The 17411-nt window shown below is 45.1% G+C and overlaps 1 protein-coding gene across 3 annotated transcripts in view; it reads left to right on the top strand.

The window, feature by feature from the left end:
* The first annotated feature begins 5326 nt into the window (after positions 1-5326).
* The window catches only part of MAPK9 (mitogen-activated protein kinase 9), a 59696-nt gene continuing 47611 nt past the window's right edge, over positions 5327-17411 (top strand). For all 3 annotated transcript variants that reach the window (XM_060095057.1, XM_060095058.1, XM_060095059.1), the window contains exon 1: positions 5327-5548. The gene's annotated coding sequence lies outside the window, so the exon portion shown is untranslated. The remainder of the gene's footprint in view (positions 5549-17411) is intronic.

The raw sequence follows: 17411 nt of genomic DNA, 5'->3' as shown, positions 1-17411 counted from the left end.
GAAGGGGGCTTGTGGGGAGATGGAGGTCAAGCCTTTACTTTAGGCTTCAGGGCTGGTCAGACTTCCAGAGAAGAGCTTTCCAGTCCCTTGCCTTTGAGCAAGGGTCCAATGGCTGGTGCTCTGGGAGATACCTGGAAGAGGAGGGCTGAGGGTCACTGCATTCAGCATTCAGTCATACAGTCATGGGTCAACCCCATTTTCCATACAGCTCCCATGCCTTCAGCTGTGCCCCCAGCTCAGACATGCTGTTATTTTTCCTTTAACATCTTTATTGGAGTATAATTGCTTTCCATTGTTGTGTTAGTTGCTGCTGTATAACAAAGTGAATCAGCTATACGTATACATATATCCCCATATCCCCTCCCTCTTGTGTCTCCCTCCCACCCTCCCTATCCCACCCCTCTAGGTGGTCACAAAGCATGAGCTGATCTCCCTGTGCTATGTGGCTGCTTCCCACTAGCTATCTATTTTACATTTGGTAGTGTATATAAGACACCCTGTTTCTTATTACCAGAGAATAAAACCCAGACTTCTGTCTTTCCCAACTGTTTTCTGCCCTTTTGCCTGCCACATCCTCACATGAGCCTGACTGACCAGCAAAGGGTGGGAGCCCTGCAAGGGGGAGCCATCAGAGTCCTCCTATGGGGGTGTTCAAACTTGACTTGAGACAGAGGGTCACCCCCCTTGGGTGGTGGAACAGCAGAAGGTGACATGGAGAGAAGGAAGCTGACACAGAGGAACGGGATGGGTAGAGAGCTTGCCTCTGGCTTTCAAGGCCTCAGCCTGTCTCTCAAGCCTGCAGTACTGAAGCCAGCCCTACCCCTGCTCTCCCTCAGGTGCAACAATGCAGGAAACTCCCCCAAATTGTCCCCATTGGTTTAAGGGCAATGTGGCTTTCTATAACACACAACTAAAACAGTCCTAACTTGAATCCTTTGGCACATCTCTGGTCTTGGTAAGGGCTGGGTAGAAGTGAGAGGAGGGGTTAACGGACTGTGGGGAGAGCAGGCAAAGTCGAGGGAGGGGGCCGAAAGCAGCCAGAATGAGAACACTCACATACTCCCTGTGTTAAGGTCCGCACCCCACGTTTGGTACTTTGCTCCTTGAGTCCTCACAGCGCCCCCATCAGGTTGGGGTCACCACCGATGCCCACTCCCCATGGAACTGAGGCTCTCTGAGCCTAATCCCTTGCCCAGAGGAGCACAACTAAGTGGAGAGCCTGACTGGAACCCAGGTGAAAAGGCCCACATGGGGTGGGGAGGTGGGCAGTGTCTGCCAGCAGCAGCATCAAGGGCAGGGAAGGGCAGCCAGAAACGCTCTAATGAGCCTTGACAGAAGCATGAGCAGGCCAAGGGCAGAAGTCCCCAGCCAAGAACCAAGCCAGGTTCTTCTGACTACTCACTCTTCTCTCACCCCTACATCCTACCTGTAAGACCTGACCATTCCACCTCTTGAACAGTTTTTTTTTTCCTTTACATCAAGTTTGTTTTGTATAATTTACACACATTAAAAGTCATCCTAGGGGCTTCCCTGGTGGCGCAGTGGTTGAGAGTCCGCCTGCTGATGCAGGGGACACAGGTTCGTGCCCCGGTCCAGGAGGATCCCACATGCCACGGAGCGGCTGGGCCCGTAAGCCATGGCCACTGAGCCTGTGCATCCGGAGCCTGTGCTCCGCAACGGGATAGGCCACAACAGTGAGAGGCCCGCGTACCGCAAAAAAAAAAAAAAAAAAAAAAAAAGTCATCCTTTCTTAGGTGCACAATTCTGAGTTTTGACACATAGTCATATGAGGACCACCATAATTAAAATACAACAGAGTATGCCCATCATCCCAAAAAATTAACTCGTGGCCCCTGGGAGTCATTCCCCTCCCCCCACTTGACTTTTGGCAACGACTGATGTGACTCTGCTTTTTCCAGAAGGTCATATAAATGGAATCATGTATAGTTTTACATTTGGCTTCTTTCACTTACCATGTTTTTAATACTTATCCATGCTGTGCTGTGCACTCGCCACCAGGCCAGTCCTTTCTGTGTCAGGTAATATCCTACTGCATGGATGTACCACAGTTTGTCTTTCCATTCACTGAATTATGGACACATGGGTTGTTTCTAATTTTTAACTGTTTTGGGTAAGGCTGCTATGAACATTCATGTAAGCTCTTTGTGTGAACATGCTTTTATTTCTCTAGGGTATATATTGAGGAATGGGATTGCTGGGTGGTATGACCGGTATGTGTTTAATGTTATCTGAAACTATCAAACTGTTTCCAAAGTGGATAAACCATTTTGCTTTTCCACCAGCAGTGTATGGGAGTTCCATTTGCTCCACATCACCATCAACACTTGCTATTGTCTTTTTTCATACAGCCATCCTAGTGGGATGTGTAGTGATAGTGGGTTGTAATTTAATTTGAATTTCCCTAAAGTCTTGAAACAGTTTTAAAATCAGATCCTTCCTTTTGACACCTGCTGCCTTGGCCCCAGACCAGACCTCATCTTCTCTTACAAGGACCTTTGCAATAGCTCCCTAATTGGTCTTGTGGTCTTAAGCCCCTCATCCCTGAAACTTCATGTGCCCTAGTGATCTTTCCAAAATAAACATCTAATCACTCTGCTCACTTCCTTTCTTAATACTCCACAACAGCTGCCCTTTACCTCCACAGACAGGTCTCCACCCTGCGATGCCCCAAGGCCTAGCAGGTAAGAGATGAGTGAAGTTGCAGGCAGATGTGGGTAATAGGGAGTTGTGGAGACTGTGGTGAACTAGGGGTCTCACCTAAAGGGGCAGCTGCCACTCAGTTCCAGCTGACTACTATGCGAATGTGGGCCCCACGTTGCCAGAGCTTTAATTATTCAAGAGAAACCAACAATTGAGTGTTTCCAAGGTGAAAGCTCCCAATTTTTAAATGTTGGCAACTAAAAAACTTAAAAAACAAAGAAACAAACAACTCTCAGGCTTTAACAAGGCATATCAGTGAGCTGAAGCCAGCCTATGGGCCTCCGGTCAGCTGTGCCAGTCCACGCACCTCAAAGCCCTCAAAATTCTCCAGTCCCCCTTCTCCGTCTCCAGCAAGACTAGGTGATATGTGGTTCCCTGAACATAGCATGCATGTCCTCAGTTCTGAACCTCTGGGTCTTAGTGTGCTTTCTGCCGAAAGCACTGGCCCAGAACATTCCTGCTGGCTTTCCAGCCTCAGCTGGGGCTTCCTCCCGTCCAGGAGGCCTTCCTCAACTGCTCCTCTCCACCTGGCAGGCTAGATCAGCTGTCAGTGCTCATGTGTTCCCCCTTCCCCCACCCCTGCAGTTCTCACCACACTTGTGGCAGGATCTTCTCACTTGTTGGCCTCAACCGGCATCCTGTGCGCTCTTCCAAGCACAGACCAGCTCCCTGGCCCCCACCCTGTCACCTCAGCCCTATGTCCATAAATGTTCCCTGTACTTCATAAGCCAGAAAAAAAGCAGAATCCTTTCAGAAAACTCAGCAGGAAATGCATAGAGGTTTGTATGTGTGTACTATGATTTTTGGTACTCACTTTCCATGGGGTGAGTGCTGCAGTCAGGGCTGGAGTGTGTGTGAGAATGGGTGCTCCTTCCTAATCTGAGGAGAAGCACCCACGAGTGCTCCACTGTAAAACCACAGCTCCGACAGTTTCCCATAATCCTTGATGGTGGCAATGTTTGCTCCGTTTTCTGTTGTGCACCTGGGGCAGGTGGCAGTAAGATTGAGTGTGGGCAGGAGCCTATCAGGTGGGCCCTCCTCAATCAGGCAACACTCAGGAGTGACAATTTCAAGCAGGGCCATACTCAGTTTTAGAAAACTTGTTCTGGTAGCCAAGGTGGGGGTGGCCTAAGGGGGACACCGTACCTGGATCCCTTCCTCTACCCTACCTCTCTTCTGAAGTCCTGGTGCCCCCAGCCTGGCCGTGGGTCACAGGCTTGCCACCTTCCCCCAGTTCTGCCACCCTGCTCCGTGCCCCTCAGCCCCGTAACCTCCCCCCTTTGCAGAGTCCTGCTCCTTCCCCCAAGTTTGGCCCCTGCCCTGACCACCCTGTGGTCCCAGCCACCCTGTGAGGGCAGTTTCTCCTTCACAGTCCACCAGTCTCCCCATCCGCAAAGTCCAATTCCCCTCACGCCAGCCACGGACCTCTGAGCTTTTCCCCACTGTGTCCAGCCTCCTTGCCTCACTTCCAGCCTTGCTCATCCAAACACAGATCCGACAACACCTCTCCCATCATTTCACACGACTCCAGACATGCTGGAACCAGATCCAGAGACTAGAGGGCTGTGGGAGATGCCTCAAAAGAAGGTCAGTGTCTATATGTCAACGCTACTCTCTGTCTTCTTCCCAGCTTACCCTTCCCCCTCCCCGTGTCCTCAAGTCCATTCTCTACACCTGCGTGTTTAATCCTGTCCTGCCCCTCGGTTCATCAGAACCATTTTTTTTAAAGAGTCCATTCACTTTGTTATACAGCAGAAACTAACACAACATTGTAAAGCAATTATACTCCAATAAAAATGTTTAAAAAATAAATAAATGAAGTGATCAGGATAAGGGAAAAAAAAAGAGGTCAGTGTCAACAAACCCCAGGTCCTAGGGGCCCTCAGCACTGCACTCCCTTCCCTCCATTTACACGACTCTGCCATTCTCCTCTGAGACAGAAGCTTGAACTCTGCCCCAGGCGCACCAGCCTGTCCTCTCCTGCCTTGTCGCTGACCTGCCGAGGAAACTTGTCTGCATATGGCCATCTCCTCGCATCTCCGTCCCCGACTTCTGGGAGCACCCCTACAAACTCGTTCACAGTGAGCAGAGGAATCCAAGGTCCTCTTCTCTCGTCCCCACTCCCTCGCCGCCTCCGCCTCCCGGTCCTGGATGCCAAGGCCCCAGCTTCCCCTCGCCCTCACCCTCACCCCGGGCTCTCCCCCAAATGGGCCGGCTCCGTCTCCCTCCAGGCCGACTCGCCGCTGCCAGTCTGCAGCTGCAGCCCAGTGGCCCGGCTTTCGGTCGCGCCAGCCCGCCCTCTCCACCGTCTCCCGGCTCCGTGTTCGGCCGCTGCGCCGCGGGCCCCTGTGGGGGCAACGAGCTCAGCTAGCTCGCAGAACAGTGACTGCGTCAATAAGGCGCGGATCCGATCTGCTACGCTGCCTTCGAGCGCAGCTCCCCCAGCACTGAGGGCCCTGGCTCCGCCCGCCGTCCCGCCCGAGCCGCCCGGTAGTAGTTCGCCCCCACCACCCCACGCGCGATTGGCTGCACCAGCCCGGCTTACCGCGCGCTGATTGGTCGGCGCACGGGTCGGTCAGGCCGGGCGCCGCTGCGGCGGCGGCGGCGGAGGAGAAGGGAGCTAGACCGGAAGGGATCTAAGCGCTCCGGCGTCCCTCACACCCACTGCGGCGGCGGCGGCAGCGGCGACGGCGGCGGGGCGGAGCGGAGCAGAGCGGGGCGGGGCGGCCGGCCGAGCCCCGGACAGCGGAGCCGCGAGCTGCCAGCGCGCAGCGCCGCCAGTCCGCCCGCCTGCCCTCTCCTCTTGGCGCGGCGGCGGGGAGGCGAGGTGAGCCCGGCGGGCGGGTTAGGCCCAGCGGGGACTCTCGGGCCGAGCCTCGCTGTGGAGGGACGGCGGGAGGGCCGCGCGGCCAGGATCCGCGGGGAAGGGGGAGCGCGGGGCTGGAGGACTGGGTTCTGTGGGGCCGACCGGGGTCTGCGGGGTGCTGGTGACCCCGGCCGCAGCCCCTCGTCTCCCGGGCTGCCGCAGTCACCCCCTCCCGCCCGGCTGTCAGCACCCCAAAGCTGAGGGCCCGCTCCCTAGTCTGGCCTTGGAAGACCTACCGTAGGGTCTGTGGGCGCCCCCCCCCCCGATTGTTTGGCACACAGCAGCACACCTGCTCCGGGATGCTCAGAAGCCTGGGATTTGGTTCCTGCGACCTTAGCAAAGGCACTGACACTTGATGTTTCTCGGTTTTCCCCTCAGCAAAGTGGGAGAAATGTCTGCCCTTTGGGACAGTGTTGTTGTCAGGCTATATGAATATGTGTGAAAGCGACTGGGCAGGAGCCCAGTGCACATTTGTGAAAAATTGGGCGGCATACTGCTCCTTGCTGGTTTGAGTGTGGCAGGAACCCCCTCCCCATCCGCCCAGAGTCCCCCATACTCACGCTGCTCCAGTGCCTTGTCATTGCACACTCAGTGCCCAGCAACGCCAGAGCGGGCCTTGCCCAACCCACCCCGCCAACCCCCCACCACTCCCCCAACCCAGAGCACCGTTCTCCTGTCCCACCCACCTTACTTGCCTTGAACATTCAGCCCTGTTTACCTCAGGACCTTTGCACTTGCTGTGTCCAGTGATTGGAGTTGTCTCCCGGATCTTTGCACAGCTGGCTCCTTCTGGTTCTTCTTCTGGTCAGATGTCTCACTTTACACAATGCCTTCCTTGACCACCCTCTTTCTTCCCTTAGTAATTCTTTCTCATTATGTTGTTTAATTTTCTTCCTAGTATCTGGTTTGAAACTATTCTATTGATTTGCCTGTTTATTTTCTGTCTCTCCCACTAGGATGTAGCTTTATGAAAACAGGTAGTTGTCTGATTTGTCCACTGCTTTATCCCCAGTGCTTAGAAAGCACACAGTAAGTACTCAGTAATATCAGTCCAGTGAATGAATGAATGACCCTGCCCGCCTGTTGCTTCTCCTTTATGTTTGTTTAGTGACTTCTGACTAACTTGTGAAACTAGTATGCAGATGGATGCTTGCTTTCATTTTGTGAAACATTTTAATGTCCTTGACCCCTTTATTTGGTAACTGTCAGAACAAGCTGTGATATAAAATCTTACATTTTTATAATGTTTTAGCTGTAACTTCCTTCCACACATTCAGGAGACATTTACTGAATTCTACATTATCTAGGTCAGGCTTTCTGCTCGGCCCTGGGGACACAAAGGCAATAGCAACAGGGTCCCTTCCTCCAGAGAACCCAAGAGCCCAGTAGGGAAGGCAGACATGTAGACAGTATTAGGACAGCTGGCTGTAGAGGGGGGGCTGTGCCATGGAAACTTGGAGGAGGTGATGGGTGGTGCTGGAGTTGAGCCTTGAATGGTGATGAGAAACTTGTCAGGTGGGGGAAGCAAGAAGTGGGAAAGGGCAGGGTGAAGGAAGAACTTTAGCCCAATGTGGGGTCAAAATCAGCCTGTTGGGCCAGGTGTAAGAGAGCTTGGAGTAGTGGGGACCCTGGAGAACCAGACCCAGCTCACCCAGCAATTTTTAGAAAGAAGTCAGAACTCGACATTTGTATCTACACTCTCTTGATTTTGAAATGTTGGCAGTAGCTAATTTTAAAATGTTTTAAATGCTGTGAACCAAGCAAAATACAGACCTCATTCAGCTTTGTTGCAGGATTGTCGACCTCCAGTGTAGGTTGTATAGGAGGAAAGAGTTGCAATGAGCTGGAAAGGTAGCCCAAGGCCAGAGGAGCTAGGCCCTATTTGTCCAGGTACTCTCATTTAATTGTCACTGGAGCTCTGTGATAGCAGCTATGAAGCCCATTTCTGCAGAGGAGGAAACAGGCTCCCAGAGTTTCAGCAGTCTTGTTTCATAGCAAGCAGCTGGAAAGTGAAATTTGAACCCAGGTCTCCCCCAGATCAGCATTCTTTCCTGGGTCCCTCAGCTCTGAGTATTCTCTTTTGGCTCTTCATTTGTTCTGGAAGAACAACATCCAATTTAGATAATGTTTCCCTTCATTTAACCCTTTTTTTTCCCCCTTCAAAAGGATTCTGCAGGGTTAAAATAATACTATTTTGGCATAGTCTTCTCTGAAGAGTTTTGATTCTCCTGAGTCTCCTGAGGAGAATCCACTCCTGAGGATTTAATTTTCAGGATACCACTTTAAGTAATTTGTTGACAGATTAAAATGTGTTTATTTGGCCTCCCTAAATAAATGTTAGAGGATACACCTCAATTTGTCTATTTAAAATCAAATTGCTTAATTTTCTGGATAGAGAAAAGTGCCAGATGAAGCAATTAACAGTGAGAAAACCAATTTATTTCATGATGCATAAGGTAAAACAAAACCACATTGTTTTCTTAACACTATTGATTTGGCAGTAGGGCAGCTATTTCTAATCTAAATATGTAGTTATACTTGGTTAAGAAGGTGACATTTTTACATAATTTTCCCTAAGAATTAAGGAAAATTAAATTTGTATTTGGCCTTCTGTGATTGTATGAACTAGTTTCAACATCAGTCTTTATTTTAACTGTTTATTATGAGGAATTTCAAACATACATGGAAGTAGACAGAGTAGTATCTGGCTTTAACAATTACCAACTCACGGCCAATCTTGTTCGTCCCTAATCCCATCCATACACCTCACCCCACCTATTATTTTCAAGCAAATCCTAACTATGATGTCATTTCATCCATGAATTTTTCAGTTTATGTTCTAAAAGATAAGGATTCTTTTAAACTTTGAAGAGCAATAATTCCTTAATATCATCAAATAGCCAGTCAGCATTCAAATTTCTAGTTGTCTCATAAATTTTATAGTTTCTTTAATAGTTTCTTCATTGGAATCAGGATCCAGATAAGGTCCCTACATTGTGATAAGTTGATATGTCTTTTAAATTTCTTTTAATCTGTAGATCCACCTTTATTTCTTTTTTTCTTTTCCTTGTAGTTTATTTGTTGAAGCAATAGCTTTTCCATTATTGGGATTTTACCGATTGTACCTCTCCAATGTAATTTCTTGTGTTTCTCTGTATTTCTTGAAAAGTTGTAGTTGGATCTAGGCGAGGTTTGGTCGGATCCAGGCTGCCTTCCTAAGGGGGTGCATGCTTCCTCTAGAGGCAAGTAGTCCTGGTTGGCTCACACTATGATGTTAGCCACTGTTTGATACTCAGTGCCTGGACCCACTGATTCATTAAGAGGGCATATTATTTCTGGGACAAGTTTGTATATCATTAGCCCAGCAAGAACTCATTTTTTAGAAAGGACTGTGGATCTTTTCACATTTTTTATTGGCCTTTGGATTGCCAGTTAAAGTATTGTTAAAAGGTGCCTCAAATCCTCTTTGGAAAATGTTGGGGTGTAAATTAATAGATATAAAAATAATGAGCAAGAATTGTCTCCATTTTAGCATAGGAATTCCTTACAGCTAAGGAAATTTACTAAACATTTGAAGGTGAAATTCAACAAATTTGATTTTATTTAATGTCATTTGGTTTCTTGGTTCTTTTTTTGTTTTTGGATTCTATAAAGTATTCTACTCCTTTTTTTTCCCCAGCTAATTTTACCTTAGAACCTTTCTTAAGCAAAGACTACATACTCTGAAACATTTCAGGAATAGTAAAGTTTCTAAGGATATATGGATTACAAATGAGGCAGGTTTTTTTCCCCTTAAAAGAGAGGCATTAATATTAACTCTCATTATGTTAAACGGGTTCTTGCCTGTTGTGAAGTTGTTATTTGAATATTTCTATAACAATTATTTGGCTATTAGGAGAATGAACAGTGTGAAAACCACCTGTTAGTTTGTCTTTCCATAGGCCAGTGTAGGAAAATCTTGGGGATTTGTTTTAAAAACGTATTGTTTTTTTAGAACAATTTGTTTAAAAAACATGTCTCCACTCCCCTACAATGATTTTAAGAGAAAAAATCATTGAGAATGATTGCTTTTAAAAACCTCCTTTTCCTTAAAAAAGAAAAAAATATATATATATACACACACACATAAACATACACACACATGTATTTCTACAGAACTGTAAATGATTTAATTTGTTCGACTATTTAAATATTGTATATCTAAACTGATGCTGCTACTAGTTTGATTTCAGCATATCTAGGCATGAGGGTGCAACCCAGGTAGTAAATCCCCCAGCTCTGATTCTAGAATCAAATCCATTTTTCCAATTCTTAACTCTCAGAAACATAACTACTATTATATGTTGGAAAGTGGGTGTCTTCTAAAAATTTCCTGAGAAGATGGCAGACTAGAAGGATGTGTGCTCACTCCCTCTAGCAAGAGCACTGGGATCACAACTAACTGCTGAACAGTCATTGACAGGAAGACAGTGGAACTAACCAAAAAAGATACCCCACATCCAAAGACAAAGGAGAAGCCGCAGTGAGATGGTAGGAGGGGTGCAATCACAATAAAATCAAATCCCATAACTGCTGGGTGGGTGACTCACAAACTGGAGAACAATTATGCCACAGAAGTCCACCCACGGGAGTGAAGGTTCTGAGCCCAACATAAGGCTTTCCAACCTGGTGGTCCGGCAACAGGAGGAGGAATTCCCAGAGAATCAGACTTTGAAGGCTACCAGGATTTGATTGCTGCACTTCAACAGGACTGGGGGAAACAGAGACTCCACTCTTGGAGGACACACACAAAGTAGTGTGTGCATCAAGACCCAGGGGGAAGAAGCAATGACCCTATAGCAGACTGAACCAGACCTACCTGCTAGTGTTGGAGGGTCTCCTGCAGAGGCAGTGAGCAGCTTTGGCTCACCACAGGGACAAGGACACTGGCAGCAGAAGTTCAAGCCTGTAGGCTCCAGTGCTGGGTTGCCTCAGGCCAAACAACCAACAGGGAGGGAACTCAGCCCCACCCATCAAGCAGATTAAAGTTTTACTGAGCTCTGCCACCAGAGCAACACCCAGCTCTACCCACCACCAGTCCCTCCCATCAGGAAGCTTGCACAAGCCTCTTAGATAACCTCATCCACCAGAGGGAAGACAGCAGAAGCAAGAAGAACTACAATCCTGCAGCCTGTGGAACATAAGCCACATTCACAGAAAGACAGACAAAATGAAAAGGCAGAGGACTGTATACCAGGTGAAGGAACAAGGTAAAACCCGAGAAAAACAACTAATTGAAGTGGAGATAGGCAACCTTCCAGAAAAAGAAATCAGAACAATGATAGTGAAGATGATCCAGGACCTCTGAAAAAGAATGGAGGCAAAGATTGAGAAGATGCAAGAAATGTTTAACAAAGACCTAGAAGAATTAAAGAGCAAACATCTTGAAGAATTAAAGAACAAACAAACAGAGATGAACAATACAATAACTGAAATGAAAAATACACTAGAAGGAATCAATAGCAGAATAACTACGGCAGTAGAATGGATCGGTGACCTGAAAGATAGAATGATGGAATTCACTGCCTCAGAACAGAATGAAGAAAAGAGAATGAAAATAAATGAAGATAGCCTAAGAGACCTCTGGGACAACATTAAACGCACCAACATTCGCATTATAGGGGTCCCAGAAGGGGAAGAAAGAGGGAAAGGACCTGAGAAAATATTTGGAGAGATTATAGTCAAAAACTTCCCGAACATGGGAAAGGAAATAGCCATCCAAGTCCAGGAAGTGCAGAGAGCCCCAGGCAGGGTAAACCCAAGGAGAAACACGCCGAGACACATAGTAATCAAATTGACAAACATTAAAGACAAAGGAAGATTATTAAAAGCAACAAGGAAAAAACAACAAATAACATACAAGGGAACTCCCATAAGGTTAACAGCTGATTTCTCAGCAGAAACTCTACAAGCCAGAAGGGAGTGGCACAATATATTTAAAGTGATGAAAGGGAAGAACCTACAACCAAGATTACTCTACCCAGCAAGGATCTCATTCAGATTCGATGGAGAAATCAAAAGCTTTACAGACAAGCAAAAGCTAAGAGAATTCAGCACCACCAGACCAGCTTTGTAACAGATGCTAAAGGAACTTCTCTAAGTGGGAAACACAAGGTAAGAAAAGGACCTACAAAGACCCAAAATGGTTAAGAAAATGGTAATAGGTGCATACATATCGATAATTACCTTAAATGTGAATGGATTAAATGCTCCAACTAAAAGACACAGGCTCGCTGAATGGATACAAAAACAAGACCCATATGTATGCTGCCTACAAGAGAACCACTTCAGACCTAGGGACACATACAGACTGAAAGTGAGGGGATGGAGAAAGATGTTCCATGCAAATGGAAATCAAAAGAAAGCTGGAGTAGCAATACTCATACCAGATAAAATAGACTTTAAAATGAAGCATGTTATAAGAGACAAGGAAGGACACTACATAATGATCAAGGGATCAATCCAAGAAGAAGATATAACAATTATAAATATATATACACCCAACATAGAAGCACCTCATAAGGCAAATGCTAACAGCTATAAAAGAGGAAATCAACAGTAAGACAATAATAGTGGGGGCCTTTAGCACCTCACTTACACCAATGGGCAGATCATCCAGGCAGAAAATTAATATGGAAACACAAGCTTTAAATGACACAATAGACCAGATAGATTTAATTGATATTTATAAGACATTCCACCTAAAACAGCAGATTACATTTCTTCTCAAGTGCACATGGAACCTTCTCCAGGATAGATCACATATTGGGTCACAAATCAAGTCTTGGTAAATGAAAAAAACTGAAATCATATCAAGCATCTTTTCTGACCACAGCACTATGAGATTAGAAATAAATTACAGGGGAAAAAACGTTAAAAACACAAACACATGGAGGCTAAACAATACGTTACTAAATAACCAAGAGATAACTGAAGAAATCAGAAAGGAAATCAAAAAATTCCTAGAAACAAATGACAACGAAAACACGATGATCCAAAACCTATGGGATGCAGCAAAAGCAGTTCTAAGAGGGAAGTTTATAGCAATACAATCCTACCTCAAGAAACATCTCAAATAAACAACCTAACCTTACACCTAAAGCAATTAGAGAAAGAAGAACAAACAGAACCCAAAGTTAGTAGAAGGAAAGAAATCATAAAAATCAAAGCAGAAATAAATGAAATAGAAATGAAGAAAACAATTGCAAAAAATCAATGAAACTAAAAGCTGGTTCTTTGAGAAGATAAACAAAATTGATAAACCTTTAGCCAGAATCATCAAGAAAAAGAGGGAGAGGACTCAAATCAATAAAATTAGAATTGAAAAAGGAGAAGTTACAGTAGACATCGCAGAAATACAAAGCATCATAAGAGACTACTACAAGCAACTCTACACCAATAAAATGGACAACCTGGAAGAAGTGGACAAATTCTTAGAAAGGTATAACCTTCCAAGACTGAACCAGGAAGAAATAGAAAATATGAACAGACCAATCACAAGTAATGAAATTGAAACTGTGATTAAAAAATCTTCCAACAGGGGCTTCCCTGGTGGCACAGTGGTTGAGAGTCCGCCTGCCGATGCAGGGGACACGGGTTCGTGCCCCAGTCTGGGAAGATCCCACATGCCGTGGAGCGGCTGGGCCCGTAAGCCATGGCCGTTGAGCCTGCGCGTCGGAGCCTGTGCTCCACAACGGGAGAGGCCACAACAGTGAGAGGCCCACATACCATAAAAAAAAAAAAAAAATCTTCCAACAAACAAAAGTCCAGGACCAGATGGCTTCACTGGTGAATTCTATCAAACATTTAGAGAAGAGCTAACACCCATCCTTCTCAAACTCTTCCAAAAAAATGCAGAGGAAGGAACAATCCCAAACTCATTCTATGAGGCCAACATCATCCTGATACCAAAACTAGACTAAGGTACTACAAAAAAAAGAAAATTAAAGACCAATATCACTGATGAATATACGTGCAAAAATCCTCAACAAAATACTAGCAAACAGGGCCTCCCTGGTGGCGCAAGTGGTTGAGAGTCCGCCTGCCGATGCAGGGGATACGGGTTCGTGCCCCGGTCTGGGAGGATCCCATATGCCGCGGAGCGGCTGGGCCCGTGAGCCATGGCCGCTGAGCCTGTGCGTCCGGAGCCTGCGCGTCCGGAGCCTGTGCTCCGCAATGGGGGAGGCCACAACAGTGAGAGGCCCGCATACCGCAAAAAAAAAAAAAAAAAAAAAAATACTAGCAAACAGAATCCAACAGCAGTTAAAAGGATCACACACTATGATCAAGTGGGATTTATCCCAGGGCTGCAAGGATTCTTCAATATATGCAAATCAATCAATGTGATACACTATATTAACAAATTAAAGAATAAAAACCATATGATCATCTCAATAGATGCAGAAAAAGCTTTTGACAAAATTCAACACCCATTTATGATAAAATAACTCTCCAGAAAGTGGGCATAGAGGGAACCTACCTCAACATCATAAAGGCCATATAGGACAAACCCACAGCAAACATCATTCTCAATGGTGAAAAACTGAAAGCATTTCCTCTAAGATCAGGAACAAGACAAGGATATCCACTCTCGCCACTTTTATTCAACATAGTTTTGGAAGTCCTAGCGACGGCAATCGGAGAGGAAAAAGAAATAAAAGGACTACAAATTGGAAAAGAAGTAAAACTGTCATTGTTTGCAGATGACATGATACTATATGTAGAGAATCCTAAAGATGCCACCAGAACTCTGCTAGAGCTAATCAATGAATTTGGTAAAGTTGCAGGATACAAAATTAATGCACAGAAATCTCTTGCATTCCTATACACTAACAATGAAAGATCAGAAGGAAATTAAGGAAATAGTCCCATTCACCACTGCAACAAAAAGAGTAAAATACCTAGGAGTAAACCTACCTAAGGAGGTAAAAGACCTGTACTCAGAAAACTGTAAAACACTGATGAAAGAAATCAAAGATGACACAAACAAATGGAGAGATATACCATGTTGTTGGATGGGAAGAATCAATATTGTGAAAATGACTATGCTACCCAAAGCAATCTACAGATTCAATGCAATCCCTATCAAACTACCACTGGCATTTTTCACAGAACTAGAACAAAAAATTTCACAATTTGTATGGAAACACAAAAGACCCCGAATAGCCAAAGCAATCTTGAGAAAGAAAAACGGAGCTGGAGGAATCAGGCTCCCTGACTCCAGACTATACTACAAAGCTACAGTAATCAAGACAGTATGGTACTGGTACAAAAACAGAAAGATAGATCAATGGAACAGGATAGAAAGCCCAGAGAGAAACCCACGCACATATGGTCACCTTATCTTTGATAAAGGAGGCAAGAATATACGATGGAGAAAAGACAGCCCGTTCAGTAAGTGGTTCTGGGCAAACTGGACAGCTACATATAAAAGAATGAAATTAGAACACTCCCTAACACCATACACAAAAATAAACTCAAAATGGATTAAAGACCTAAATGTAAGACCGGACACTATGAAACTCTTAGAGGAAAACATAGGCAGAATACTCTTTGACTTAAATCACAGCAAGATCTTTTTTGACCCACTTCCTAGATTAATGGAAATAAAAACAAAAGTAAACAAATGGGACCAAATGAAATTTAAAAGCTTTTGCACAGCAAAGGAAACTATAAACAAGACGAAAAGACAACCCTCAGAATGGGTGAAAATATTTGCAAACGAATCAACAAGGATTATTCTCCAAAATATATAAACAGCTCATGCAGCTCAATATTAAAAAAACCAACAACACAATCAAAAAATTGGCAGAGGACCTAAGTAGACATCTCTCCAAAGAAGATATACAGATTGCCAACAAACACATGAAAGGGTGCTCAACATCACTAATTATTAGAGAAATGCAAATCAATACTACAATGAGGTATCACCTCACACCAGTTAGAATGGGCATCATCAGAAAATTTACAAGCAACAAATGCTGGAGAGGGTGTGGAGAAAAGGGAACCCTCTTGCACTGTTGGTGGGAATGTCAATTGATACAGCCACTATGGAGAACAGTATGGAGGTTCCTTAACAAACTAAAAATAGAATTACCATATGACCCAGCAGTCCCACTACTGGGCATATACCCAGAGAAAAACATAAAAAGATACATGCACCTCTATGTTCATTGCAGCACTATTTACAATAGCCAGGACATTGATGCGACCTAAATGCCCATTGACAGATGAATGGATAAAGAAGATGTGGTACATATATACAATGGAAGGAACGAAATTGGGTCATTTGTAGAGACATGGATGGACTTAGAGACTGTCGTACAGAGTGAAGTAAGTCAGAAAGAGGAAAACAAATACTGTATATTAACACATATATGTGGAATCTAGAAAAATGGTACAGATGAACCCGTTTGCAAGACAGAAATAGAGACACAGATGTGGAGAACAAATATATGGACATCAAGGGGGGAAAGCAGGGAGGGGGAGTGATGGTTGTGGGATGAACTGGGAGATTGTGATTGACATATATACACTAAAATGGATAACTAATAAGAACCTGCTGTATAAAAAAAAATTCAAAAATTTCCTGCAACATCATCTGCCTACCACACCCTAGAATGAAAAGTAAATTCTGTGCATTGCCTCCTGTCTATCGTGTCTTTCAGTGAGGTGCTCACCAGTATTAACCATGTCATCAGCTTTTGCACTTACCAGACTTTAATTCACATTTGCAGAATACAGACATTTGTTAGGATAAGTAGAATGGGTGTCCTAAGGTCAGCTGACGTTGAGACCTTGCCCTGTGCTAGGCACTGTGGTAGTTTTCCTCTGAGGTTGATTCTGCAATTATTCCCATTCTACACATGAGTGTAATTGCTTGCCCAAGTTCACTCACCCAGATAAATGGCAGACCCACTGCTCTCTGACTCCAGAGTCCTCATCTTAACCATTGCACGAAGCTGCCTTACCGTATTTACTCTCCCGCTTAGTTTTGCCTTAACATATATTTCCTGGGAACCCACTGTGTACTTAGTAAAGGATTGAGAAATAGATCAGACACATTTTCTGCCCTTGAGGAGCTCACAGGGTAGAAGTAGAGATAGACTTGCAGTGCAAATGAATACATGATGTGGTGCCAAAAAAGGGACATGCCCTGCACAGTTTGAAAGGAAAGCCTAGAGAGGAAAACGTGCAGGAGAAGCAGGTGCTTGCACTAGACTTTGGAGGATGAAGTTTGTCCAGGAGAGCAAAAGGGGGAGGGAAGTCATTTCAGGCAGATGGGATAGCTCTGGCAGAGGCCTGAGGTATGCAGCAGCTGGGGTCTGCTGCTCCCAGGTGGATTGATAGTGCCAAAGAGTGGGCCAGAGGCCCTGCAGACCCCCTCTGCTCTTCTAAGAGTTAGAAGTTTACTGTCAAGGCAGTCAGTCACTACTGAAGGAATTTAAACAGGAGAGCGGTATGATCACTGCATATTTTCAACAAATCTCTTTTAATTCCTTATTTTGAAATAATGACAGATTCACAAGAGGTTGCAAAAATAGTAGAGAGGTCCTGTACACTCTTCACCCAGTTTTCACCAATGGTTGTATATTTATGTAACTATAGTACAATACCAGCATCAGGCAGTTAGCATTGGTACAATGCTTGTACAGTTCTATGTCATTTTATCACATGTGGAGGTTCATATAATCACCACCATCGCCATCAAGATACAGAACTATTTCATCATCCCAAAGATCTCCCTTGTACTACCCCTTTATAACCACACCACCCGCCTTGCCCC

Source organism: Mesoplodon densirostris, chromosome 3 (genome assembly GCF_025265405.1).
Source record: "Mesoplodon densirostris isolate mMesDen1 chromosome 3, mMesDen1 primary haplotype, whole genome shotgun sequence".
Taxonomy (NCBI): domain Eukaryota; kingdom Metazoa; phylum Chordata; class Mammalia; order Artiodactyla; family Ziphiidae; genus Mesoplodon; species Mesoplodon densirostris.
This window is presented reverse-complemented; position numbering and strand designations above follow the sequence as displayed.